Source organism: Physeter macrocephalus, chromosome 1 (genome assembly GCF_002837175.3).
Source record: "Physeter macrocephalus isolate SW-GA chromosome 1, ASM283717v5, whole genome shotgun sequence".
Taxonomy (NCBI): Eukaryota; Metazoa; Chordata; class Mammalia; order Artiodactyla; family Physeteridae; genus Physeter; species Physeter macrocephalus.
In genome coordinates this window covers 91619568-91633477 of record NC_041214.2, presented here as the reverse complement: position 1 = coordinate 91633477, position 13910 = coordinate 91619568, and positions in this window count along the sequence as shown.

The window sequence follows — 13910 nt, the reverse complement described above, 5'->3', positions numbered from 1 at the left end:
GTCTCTGGGGATGGGGTCCTGGCACTGATATGTTTCAAAAGATCTCCAGTTTGTTCTGAAGTGCAGCCGGAGTTCAGAAACGGTGGGCTGAGTACGGCAGGCTTCACCAGAGTGCGGTGCTTACTTGTATATATGGAACCAAGGCTGGGAAAATGGAAAAATGAGGGCAAAGACTTTTTCCAACAACATTATCCTCCGAAAGGTTGGTAATTTTTCATTATGATTAAGTAATTAAGTTGCTTTTCATCTATTGCTACCTTTAACTCTCCTGAAAATTGTTTCTAAAAAACATTCGCTAGGGAACTATCTATGTAAATCCATCCACATTATCATTGCAATACAGGATCTATGCAGCTGAAATAATCTTGCCTCTAATACTCAAAAGGCAGCAAAGTAAGTGACAGTAATAATACCCCCCTCTACTTTTCCAGACCATAGAATAAGCAGCACGTGTGGAACATGGCGTGTCAAACGCTGCCACATCACTGAGTGTTCTGCGTGGCATCGAGGGTGGGAGTGTGCCAAGCAAATGTCTCCTCTGACAGGATGTTAGAACCTCAGCAGACACAGACTTTAATTCCTTCATCATCTGACTGCTTTCAAACCTTCCACTTTCTGCAGCGTGGAAACAAATTGGTCTGGGTTTCAAAATTCTTCTGTCAAGAAATAAACGAACCTCTGAAGGCATAGAGGGGCTTATCTGAGTGCATGCAGACCCTGGGTTTTCAGAAGACTTTGACATGTTGAAAAAAAACAGAGGTGTCTGAAGAAGGTAAATTGCTGATAGCGATAGCTCAGAGAATGAATTGGAGTAAACCAAGCTCCATCAGCCAGGGTGATGCATGAGGTGGCGGTGGAATCTGGGCACATAACTTTTTGCTATATGTGTATTCAACCCATCCTCTTGTTTCCAGCATCAGTTTCAGATGTATTTGGGGCCCCAAATCTTTTTTGCCGTGCCCCCGCAGCTAGTGGGATCTTTGTTCCCTGACCAGGGATCGAACCCGGGCTATGGCAGTGAAAGTGCCGTGTCCTAACCACTGGACCTCCAGGGAATTCCCAACCCAAATCTTAAACCTGCCCAGAATTATGTAATGTGAATCTGCTTCTGGGCTTTTCCACTGCCGGATTGGGCTTCTGATCTGCTGAGCCAGTGACCACCCATCAGTATGGTGGAGTCTAAGGACTGACGCCCAACGTCATTCTCCCTTTAAGAGTTATGTCTGCCAGCCCCCATCGCAGAGAGCACTGCCAGCCACAGATTCGCGATTTGCGAGCACTGATGCCTATTCCATTTAGGGGCCCTCTTTAAGAAAAAGAATACAAAATTTGGGATAAAGGCAGATATGTATTTAGAAAGAAAAGGAGAGGGACTTCCCTGGCGGTCCAGTGGTTGAGACTTCGCCTTCCAATGCAGGGGGTGCATGTTCGATCCTTGGTCGGGGAGCTAAGATTCCACATGCCTCATGGGCAAAAAACCAAAACACAAAACACATCACATGGTCCACATCAAAAAATCTTAAAAAAAAAGGATAAAAAGGAGAAATTTCAAGTTAAACACTTAAAAAGCGGAAATCCACTACAAATAACACAAAATCCAGAAAAAATATATTGTATTTTTAATATTTTTTTTGTTTCTTTAGATGTCTGCTTAGATATCATCTCCTTGGGCGCCCCTCCTTCTCTCACCACCCCATACAAAGGAGCCAGCACCCTTTACATTGTTCTCCATCCCCTCGCTCTGCTTTCTTTTGCCATAGCACCTGTCCCTCAGGATGTCATATCTCTTCTTATTTGTTTGCTTATTGTCTTTCTTCCTCACTAGAAAGTAACCTGTATGAAAGTGAAGGCATTTTCCGTCTCCTTCTCTATATTTCCCAACACCCAGAACATACTAAGTGCTCAATGAATGTTTGTTGAGGAAATGTTGAAAATTTTTACACAAAATTCAATATTTTATAAAATATATGTAGAGTATGATCCAGCTTTTGTAACAATATGCATAGGAATAAAGACCAGAAATAAACAGATCAAAATGTTAAAAGTGATTATCTCTGGGTGGTTTTCATTTTCTTCATCGTGCTTTTATAGATATTCCAATTTCTTTTCAATGAGATATTACACATTTTAGATAAATTAGAGGTGAAATGCTTGTGATGAAATATGAAGTGAGAAAAGTTAGATACAAAATGTATCTAATAAGATCCTGATTTAAGTTTTTGTTGTTGTTTTTTAAAGCTTTTTTTTTAATTTTTAAATTTTTTAAATTTTTATTTTTTTTAATTTTTGGCTGCGTTGGGTCTTCGTTGCTGCACGCGGGCTTTCTCTAGTTGTGGCGAGAGGGGGCTACTCTTGGTTGCGATGCACAGGCTTCTCATTGTGATGGCTTCTCTTGTTGCGGAGCACAGGCTCTAGGCACGCGGGCTTCAGTAGTTGCGGCACACAGGTTCAGTAGTTGTGGCTTGCGGGCTCTAGGGCGCAGGCTCAGTAGTTGTGGCACATGGGCTTAGTTGCTCCGCGGCATGTGGGATCTTCCCGGATCAGGGCTCGAACCCGTGTGCCCTGCATTGGCAGGCAGGTTCTTAACCACTGTGCCACCAGGGAAGCCCCGTTGTTGTTTTTTTAATGAAAAGAAGACAAAAGATATACAGGGATGAGTTAATAGTAGTTACCTCTTGGAATAACTGGTGGTTTTCAATTCTTCCTACATTTTGTGTTTTTGCAGTCTTTGTAATGGGCATGAATTACTGTGATACTCTATGAAAATTAGGACAACAAATATTAATATAAAAAAAGAATAGGAGTTATGAAAAATGAGATAACTAGAGACACAGCTAGGTATTTGGTGGTGTTCACAGAAAGGGCAGGACAAGACAAAAGGAGGGGCACCCAGAAGGAGGGAATAAAGTGGGAATACGGACCTGGATTAAAGTTAAAAGAGTAATAGGGAAAGAAAGAAGGAACCAACCACAGGGAGGGATGAAAATAATAATGGAGGAGGAGAAGTGGAACAGAAAAATGCCCTCGTTTTGATTCAAATAAGTGCCCACCCTCAGAGCTTCCTAAATTTCTAAAAAATCCAAAGTGGTAAGTAAAGGATATCATTTTGTAAAATTTTTTTTTAATTTATTTTTGGCTGCATTGGGTCTTTATTGCTGCCCACGGGCTTTCTCTAGTTGCTATGAGCGGGGGCTTCTCATTGCTGTGGCTTCTCTTGTTGCGGAGCACAGGCTCTAGGCGTGCAGGCTTCAGTAGTTGTGGCACGAGGGCTCAGTAGTTGTGGCTCGCAGGCTCAGTAGTTGTGGCACATGGGCTTAGTTGCTCCGTGGCATGTGGGATCTTTCTGGACCAGGGCTCGAACCCGTGTCCCTTGCATTGGCAGGCGGATTCTTAACCGCTGCGCCACGAGGGAAGCCCCGTTTTGTAAACTTTTGATGGGCTCTTTTAAAAAGCAATGAAGAAAAAATGTATTCTGAAATTGTCCAAAATGCCTTCTTAACTTCGGTTTTTCAAGATAGACATCTGAATCGGGATATTCATGACTTGACTTAATTGTGCATAATTTCAGGTGGCGATGATTGACCGTTACTGCAAGTAACTGAACAAATTCTTGTGGTCTCCAAGGACTACCTGAGTAATGGAATCATAATGATAATTAGGATGTGGTGAATCCACCTTCTCACTAAGAAATAGAATGCCAAATAGAAGTAGTTAGTATTCATTGAAAGCAGTGTGTGAATAATGAGATAAAAGAAAAGTACTTAGTGAAGGCACAAAAACACTTAGTGAAAATCCTTTAACATTTATTCTGTAGCACAATAAAATAAAATGTGGGTTAGTTTTAAAATTCATAGCTTATCTAAAGGAACTCCTTGGGACTTATTGGCTATATTTAAAATTACTTTAAAGAGAGAAATAGAGGCCGTATTACAAAATGGAAAGAATTCAAAGCTCCTTTTTACTAGAATACACATTGATATGTAAAAGTGCTTTTAATTGGAGATAATTAAAATAATAAGCTGTATTTAAAATAGTACATACTAAAAGATATCTACAAAATGATGGGAACTTGGCTAAAAAATTTTAACGAGCAATATCAAGATATAATAATACCTTATCTAAATGAATATTTTTTTTTTACTAATTTATCTTTTCACCCCACTTGCCCTTCTGCTTAAGGAAAAAAAAAGTCTCACTAATATACAGACCCTGATTCAGCAAGTACAGAAGAAATTTACTAGAATTATATCTCTATGGCAAAGTTATAAACATAAATTTACCATTGAAATAAAACTTGAAAGTAGTGGATCCCCTGAAATATATATTCGTATTCATATATCTATAAATATAGATAGCTACATATTTAATATATGACAGGCTTAACTGTGTTCCTCACATTAATAATTAACTTAAAAGGAAATGAAACCAGAACGTCCCATCTATGTGGGCTGTTTAAGGAGTAATAAAATGAAATGCAAATTAAAACAAGAAGCTTTTTTAAAAACTTAAATTAACAAAGTATTTTAAAAATGATAGTACCCAAAGCATCATCATCAATCATCATCAATAGCATTTCAGAGTGATTCAAATCTTTTGGAAAGTAATCAGGCAATATAATATTGAGAGACATGAAAAAAATTATAACTTTCAATTTAGCAATTCCAGTTCTAGGAATGTATCTTAAGGAAATAATCCCAAGCATAGAAACAGTTATAAGCAATAAAACATTAATCTATGCATTACTCATAATAGGAAAAAAGAAAAAAAGGAAGAGGGAGAGGTTCCAGAAAAAAATGCCAAATATCTAATAAAAGAATAGTTATGTAAATTATAGTACATTCATTTGATATATTCTACAGCTGGTAACAATGATAGTTATGAAAACTAGGGAGAAACATGGAAGAAATCTTATGGTGTGTTAAATTTTAACAGCAGAATGCAAATTTGTATATACTGTATGATTGCAATTCTTCAAAGATATGCTTAAAAAAAAAAGTACCAGAAAAAAATACATTAAAATGATAATGATGGGGCTGTTACAGTGATGAGATTATGGGTATTTTTGTTTTCTCTTCTTTCTACATTTTTGTAATGTAATTATATTACTTTAAAAATGAATGTCATTAAATTTTTGGATTGGAGATTTGATTTGCTAGTTTGGGATTTTTTTTTTTTGCAATGTTTTCCATCATCTTCTCCAATCCCACTATATCTCTGAAGCCTTGATGAAACTAAATAGCATAACCTTAAAGTAAAATTTTGGGAAAATTTTTTAGGTAAATTACAGGTGAAAATGCACATGATGAAATATGATGTGAAAAAAATCTAGATACAAAATGTTTCATCTAATATGATTCTGGTTTGTTTAAAAATATTTTTATTAAAAATAAGGCATAACCTTCTTATATATGACATCAAAAGCACAAGCAACCAAAGAAAAAAAATAAATTGGATTTCATGGAAATTAAAAACTTCTGTTCTTCAAAGGATACCATTAAGAAAGTGAAAAAACAACCACAGAATGGGAGAAAATATTTACAAATCAGATATCTGATAAGAGATTTGTATCCAGAATATTCAAGGAACTCTTATAACTCAACAATGAAAGAAATAACCCAATTTTTAAAATAGACAAGGGATTTAAATAGACTTCTCCCTCTCCAAAGAAGATATGAAAAGATGCTCAACCTTACTAATTATTAAGGAAATGCAAATCAAAACCACAGTGAGCTACAACGTCACTCTCAGTAGGTTGGCTATAATCAAAAGACAGACAACAACTAGCATTGGAGAGGATGTGGAGCAATTAGAACTCTCATTCATTGTGGTGGGAGTGTAAAATGGTGCACCTGCTTTGAAAGATAGTTTGGAATTTCCTCAAAAGATTAAACAGAGTTAACCTTACAAGCCAAAAATTCCATTCCTAGGAGAAATGAAAATGTATGCCCACACAAAACACCTATACATGGATGTTCAAAGCAGCATTGTTAATAATAGCCAGAAAGTACAAACAACCCAAATGTCCACAACAGATGACTAGAGAAACAAAATGTGGTATATTCATACCGTGGAATATTATCCAATGAAATGAGGTTCTGATACATGTTTAGAAACATCATGCTAAGTGAAAGAAGCCAGTCACAAAGGACCACATATTGTGTGATTCCATTTATATGAAATGTCCAGAATAGGCAAATCAATAGGGACAGAAAGTAGATTAGTGGTTGCCAGAGCTGGGAGGTAGGAGGGTGGGGGAATGGATGCGGAGCATTTTTTGGAGACAAAAATAATCTAAAATTAGATGGTGGTAATGATTGTACAACTCTGTGCAGGTACTAAAACCACTGAATCCATAGGCTTTAAATGGGTGAATTATGTGGTATGTGAATTATATTTCAACAAAGCAGTTAAACAGAAAAAAGAATGACACCTTTATTTTGACCTAAAGCTGTTTTAAAAATGGTTGAAGGAGGGGCTTCCCTGGTGGCGCAGTGGTTGGGAGCCCGCCTGCCGTTGCAGGGGACGCGGGTTCGTGCCCCGGTCCGGGGGGATCCCACATGCCGCGGAGCGGCTGGGCCGGGCCCGTGAGCCATGGCCGCTGGGCCTGCGCGTCTGGAGCCTGTGCTCCTCGGCGGGAGGAGCCACGGCAGTGGGAGGCCCGCGTAGCGCAAAAAAAAAAAAAAAAAAAAAAAAATGGTTGAAGGAAATAGAGCAATAAATTAGTAGCCATTACCTCTTGATAGTAGGATGACAGGTTGATTTTCATTTGCTTCCTATGTTTGGTGTTAACCAGTATTCATAATGAGCATTGTCTTATAAAGTATATCAGTAATAACTGTTATGTAATATCAGAGGTCCAGCGAGGCAGTGCTGTTAAGAGCTTAAGCAAGCTCTGGAGCAGAGAGACCTGGGTCACAGTCCTTGCTCCAGGCTGCTGATAACTAGTTATGCAACCTTGGGCAAGTCACCTGGACCTCTCTGTGCCTTAGTTTCTTCTTCTGCACAAAGGACATCATGATGATTTCTCCATACTGGGTTGTTTTGAGCATTAACATAGAAGAGTTCGTGTAAGTGCAGAACAGAGTGCATGGCATATGGCAATCTCAATAAATGTCAGTTAGAGATAGGAGTCGCAATAGTAGTGGTATTAGTACTAGTGGTGGTAGTACTAAGGGATCCACAATGCCAAAAAGGCTTAAGAACCACCACCCTCAGTGGCAAGGCCCTCTGTCTGCCAGTTGGTCATTTGTTGTGAGGAGGGCAAGGAGGGTACCTCCCTGTCTCACAGGGCTTTTGCAGATTATGTTATGTTGAGAAGAGCATTCTTTTGGTGTCCTGGACATTTTGAATTCCTAATACAGGTTATTTTTTTCCTGTGAGCTTTGCGGAATCCAAAGGGAGGCCAGGCAATGGTATTTTTTTCAGTTTTGCTGCTATGTACAATTAATTTGCTCCTTTTCTTTCTTCTTTTTAAAATTCACATCCAAATAAATGGTTGAATTGTGAATTTTTTCAACTAAATAAAATTACCTTGTTGGGTTCAAGACTACACTTCAAGAGATACAGAGTAATGAACCTTAATGAAATACAGGTTTATTTACTACTATCAGATCTGTCTCAACAGGAGCACCATAAATTCTACCATTTTACTGAGCTTCTGCACAACTAGGGGAAAATTGGGCTGGATTTTTGCTCTTTTTATTCTGAGACTTGCTGTCCAGATCAACCTGAAAAATTGGGATTAGTTGTTTTAATGACTAGCATTTTGTGTCTATAAATAAGTGGTCACATATTGTGTATTGTCACAAGCATCAGAAGGTAGCAATTTCTGATTTCTTCAATAATTTTCCTGATACCGATTGTCTGGCAGAGGCAACACAGGGCGTTCCTCATTCTGTTTGTTCTTCTTGGATGCTGGGGAGTGGGGGGTTCTGCATTTCCCAGCTTTCCTTATAGTTATGCTGTGGGGTCTATGACTGGCTTCTCTGCAGTGAAATGCAGGGGGAGCAATGGAAACAACCTTCAGTCTGACTCTTAAAACATCCTGTAATGATCCTCCAGCTCTCTCTTCCCTTGGATGCCATGTGTTCTAGATGAAGGAACCAAGATCCCTGGGTCCCCCTTTGGAGAAGAGCTGCTAAGGGAGCAGCCCAAGACACTGGACCATGACATGAGTGATGCGTAAAACTTTATTGTATTGAGCCTACCTTGTCTTATCTAAAACAAACGTGCATTTTAACACAGAAACTCCCAAATTCTCCCATTAGACGGTTGGTGTCATATCACAGTAACTGTGAATAATTTTGGTTTATATATTCTGCTTTAGTAATGTAACTAGGATCAGATGTTCACGCAGTCTGCATCCTTACATGTTATGTGTAGCATCACTTGGATATTTGCCTTTACATTCTTTTCACTCCAAAACAAAAGAGAGGCTCCTGTTTACCCATGCCAGGGCTGTAACATCTTTCACTAGGCTCACTGTTCTCCCTATGGCTTCTCTCTAACCTGTGTGCCTTAGCTCTTCACTTGTAGCCAAATGTGACAGTTCAAAAGAGGTGAATGCATGAAGAATGGTATAAACTATGAGATGTCTTCCACTGAATGCATTATGATAGTCTTTCCCCCTTTTTGGAAAATATTGTTTTGGTAACCAAATTACTAATGCATTAGGGTAACTCATTAAGTGAAAGATTACTGTACTATTTCTTTGGCTAAGAATCCAGAAGTTCTTAGCAACTTACAAGCTATCACATTTATATTACAAAATCTTTTTTCCTCTAATTTATAAGCACCTTAAGGTCAAGGGAAGGTCCAGGTTGTTTTGCTTTTGTTTTTTTGTATTTTGAATTTTTTTGTAATCTCAAGTGCTGAGAGCTGGATTAATCTTATTCTTCAATTCATAGTAAATTATTGTCAGTCCATATAAGGTCCCTTTCTAGTTTTATATAATTTTATTTTTACCCATTCATCTCTACTCTCCTCCCGATAGTCATCCACCCATGCACCTGATATATGTTTTTAAATATGCATGTATCCTTATGAAGTATGTGTTGTGTTGTGGTGTGTGTGTGTGTGTGTTTGTGTGTGTGTAAAATCTGTTTCTTCTCCATGGGTATTAAATGACATTGTACAAAGTCTGATGCAAAAGTCTAGGCTAGTTTCTAGAATGTCAAATAGGCCGCTTTCTCCACAGACTCTCAGATAATGTGCTGATAATTAGACTGTGCAACTTTATTACATTTATATGCTTTTCAATGCCCTTTGAAATGTGATTAGTTCTTTTAAGGATCAGGGACCCATATGACACCTAGCTTATAAATAATTAAATCCAATTAATATTCCAGACTGAACCAAACCTAATTTATTTCAAGTTCTGGTTCTTAGCAGAGGAGACCTTGGTTCACTACTTTTGAAATAATTTCATCTTCCCTTCAATTCATATGAGTAGAAAAATACAGGTGACAAGAAAGGGGAAGTTATGCATGTAGAGTTTATATTAAAATATGGTATTTTCTAATATGTCTTAAAATAATGGTACATTTCCTTGGATTAAAAAAAGTGTGTTATTTTGGCCTAAATAAATAAATAAATAAAGCAACCCACAGTATAAGACTGAATCATCTCTTGTGTGAGGTTCTATATTAAAGATCAGATGACTAAGATGGAAAGTTCCAAGAAGTTTATTATCCTTTAATCCTGAATTTAATTTCCCAAATTAAATTCATTTTATGTTGCAGTTCTGAGGTATCAAAAGCTTTTCTTTTCTTGATATTATATATTATCATAATAACTCAGTATACCATAGGAATTGGAATAAAACGCCAGCTTTCGTTTCTTAGGAATATACTGATAGTCACTGAAATTCATTTCTTTGTCTCTAAGCTTATTTTATTTTAAAGAGTATATATTTTATCATTAAAAAGAATATTGACAACTGTTTTCGAAAAAAAAAAGGTATTTTATTCATTTGAAGAAACTTCAAATTCCAGAAAAGTAGAGAGAATAATAAAATAAACTTCAAGCCTCTGAATTTCTTCTTTGAGAAATAATTTATTTCATATATATATATAAAGGCATTAAAAGAATATGAAGAGCATCACTGTGTCCATTCCTTGGTTAGATCTTACAAACACAGTTGAAGGCAACTTCCTGACCCCATTCCCCTCCAATCTTCCACTGCCAAAACACCATCATCCTGAATTTCATGCTTATCATTCCCAGGTAAGTCTTCATGCTTTTATAAATCATATATGCATCTAAAACAGAAGTCTTATTTTACAGATTTTAAACTTTATATAATTGACATCATACTCTTAGTATCCTTTTTTAGCTTTTTAATTTTTTGGAGATTTTTTTCTTGTTAATGTGTGCAGTTCTAATTCATTCAAATACCACTGCCATCTGTTTTATTACGCACACGACTGAAGTTTATTTTTGCTATGACGAACAACGCTGATACAGATATTCTTGAGCATGTCCTCTTGTGTACATGTGAGGGAATTTCTTGAGAATTGACGCTTGGGAGTGAGGGGATTATAGCTTCCGGTGCCCCCTCCCTGGCAGGCCTGCCTGGACCTCCTTGCTCATCCTGTTACCAGTGCAGCTCCCTCTTCTGTCTCTTGCAGCCACATGGGCAAGTACCCTGATGAAGGCAGCATTGTGTTGGTGGCTGAGAATATGGAAGGTGACACTGCCTCTGGTTCCCCTTGGCTGCCACAGTTCCTCTGACTGAGCCATCTCTAACCCTGGCACCCAGACTCTCACTGTAGCCTCTAGAAGACCAGTTAGCAACCCTTCTGTGTGAGCCCCCTGGATCACTGCCTATCAGCAGCCTCTCGGCATTGCACCCCATCTTGGCTCTGACCTTTTTATACTCATTGTCTCACTCCCTCTGGGCGTACCCTAACACCACCTCCATTCACTCCTTTCCCCTGTCACTGTCTTCTCTCTGCCACCACTCTGCCATTGCTCTCCTGTCCTCACTTACCTTTTTTCCACTCCTACCAATGCTCTTATTTCCTCTCTCTCAAAACCCTCCTTGCGGGCTTCCCTGGTGGCGCAGTGGTTGTGAGTCCGCCTGCCGATGCAGGGGACACGGGTTCGTGCCCCGGTCCGCGAAGATCCCACATGCCGCGGAGCGGCTGGGCCCGTGAGCCATGGCCGCTGAGCCTGAGCGTCCGGAGCCTGTGCCCCTCAACGGGAGAGGCCACAACAGTGAGAGGCCCGCGTACCGCAAAACAAAACAAAAAACCCTCCTTGCCACTGGGTTTATCATTTTCTTATCCCATCACCAGCTTTCTCATCTTTACCATCAGAGTCCTTTCTACTCCCCCCAACTTTTTCTTTCTCTCCCACTCAATATAGACCTTCTCTCTGTCACCAGGAACCTTTTTGCCGCCAGTTCCAATCAACTTTTTTTCTCTCCTTTCTTTCACCCTTCACCACTGGCACCTCTCTGCCACCAAATTACTTAATTCCTTTGGATCCCACATTCTTTTTTCTTTTTTATATTGGGATATAGTTGATTAACAATGTTGTGTTAGTTTCAGGTGTACAGCAAAGTGATTCAGTTATACATATACATGTATCTATTCTTTTTTCAAATTCTTTTCTCATTTAAGTTATTACAGAATATTAAGCAGAGTTCCCTGTGCTATAAAGTAGGTCCTTGTTGGTTATCTATTTTAAATATAGCACTGTGTACATGTCAATCCCAAACTCCCAATCTATCCCTCCCCCCAACGCTTCCCCTCTGGTAACCATAAGTTCGTTCTCTAAGTCTGTGAGTCTGTTTCTATTTTGTAAATAAGTTCATTTGTATCATTTTTTTAGATTCCGCATATAAGTGATATCATATGATATTTGTCTTTCTCTGTCTGACTTACTTCACTTAGTACGATAATCTCCAGGTCCATCATCCATGTTGCTGCAAATGGCATTATTTCATTCTTTTTAATGGCTGAGTAATATTCCATTGTATATATGAACCACATCTTTATCCATTCCTCTGTCAATGGACACTTAGGTTGCGTCCATGTCTTGGCTATTGTAAACAGTGCTGTAGTGAACACTGGGGTGCATGCAACCTTTCGAACCATGTTTTTCTCCAGATATATACCCAGGAGTGGGTGGATCCCACATTCTTAACAGGTAGTCTTCCACCCCCATCATTTGCCTTTTCTTCTTTCTCCTTGGGGCATGCTCAGACCTGAAATCTTCGTCACCAACTAGACCTCACTTTCTGTCACTGGGCCCTTCCCTGTCGTCTGGCCCCCAATACACGTCACTTTAACTCTGATTCAATCTGACTCAATATATTGACACATCACTTTAACTCTAATCCAATCCCACTGAATATTGTCCCACAGAGCTCATCTCCATGGAATCCCTGTTTGTTGGTTGGCCTGTTCTGTCCCCAGAATCTCAGACATTGACCCCTCAAGGTCAATTGCCTAAGAAGGTGGGCTCCTCTATGCTGATTTCCACATTAGGAAAACAATGTGAGAAATTAATTTAGGAATTCCTTCAAGGGTCAAAGAATCCAAGAAAATGATCAAGGATGAGCTCCTCAGCTACAATCAGGAGATGTCCCTGGATCCAGTGAACTGGGAAACTCCCCAAAGGAAAATGGGTATCGGGGTATTTATACCGAGGAATGCCCTCCACCATAAGGAATGCTGCTGTCATGCCTTACAGAGCAGCTTGCTGGTGATTTGAAGCTCAAATTTGAGATGAAGTCACAGAACCAGTCCCAGGTCTGCCTCTTGGTCAGTTTGGCTTCTCAGATCTCACTGGCCAGAGTGTGCCCAGTGGGGACACAGCAGCTTCTCAGGAACTGGGTGTCCTATGGAGGCCAGAGGGAGCCGCCTGGGACAGTGGGAACACTGTTTCTGAGCTTCTGGCCCCAGTGAAAAGCCAGAACAATTGTTTATCCCCAATGGAATAGTGAGAGGACTCTAAGAGATCTAATACAGGGGAGCAAGGAGGAGGGCAGGCAGAATTGTGGACCTCCCCAGCCAGAGGGAAGGGCCAACATGCCCAGGTCAGAACAGAGATTCTTGGAAGCAAGACCTCACAACTCCTGGCACAGAATGAACAGATTCCTGCAGAAAGAAAATTGGGGGAAAGGTTGAAGCACTTTTTACAGTGGCTTTATTCCAGGGAAAAAATGCAGGAGGCAAGACGATGCCTTTCAAAAAGCCAAGTCAGTGTCAGCTTCTGCACCAAGCCAGGCCCAGTAGAAACTAGAGCTGTCTTTATGGGCGGCGGGGATGCTGAAGCTCAGGTGTGCATGACTGTCATGGGCCTAATCCTGAGAAGAAACCGAGGCTTGGGTGTGCACGTCACACATGGAAGGAGGGTTAGGACAAGGAAGAACTCTGGTCCTGGCAGAGCCTGGAGATAGGCATTCCCACAACCACAAGGCTTCCTTCTTCCCAGAGCAAAGGAAAGTGATGAATGCCATGTCCTGCAGCCAACAAGAAGGCCTCAAGGGCCAGAATTGTCCCAGCAGCAGTAGTAAGTCACCACTAATAAGACGTATTGACATCACGTACCCCTCAGTATATGGTAGACTGAGAAAGACATAACATGACTTCTGGGATATTCTTGCCCAAAATACATAAACTTAATCTGATCAAGAAAACAGAGGGACATTTTACAAAATAACTTGCTGTTATTTTTCAAAAGTATCAAGGTCATGAAAAACAAGAAAATATTGAGGAAATGTCACAGATGGAGATATGGTTACTAAATGTAATGTGGGATACTAGATTGAATCCCAAGACAGAAAGACATTTGTGGGAAAACTTGTAGAATTCTCCATAAGTCTATAGTTTTTTAGTTATTGCACCAATGTTAAATTCTGTGTTTTGATAATTATACTGTAGTGATGTAATTTGTTAGCA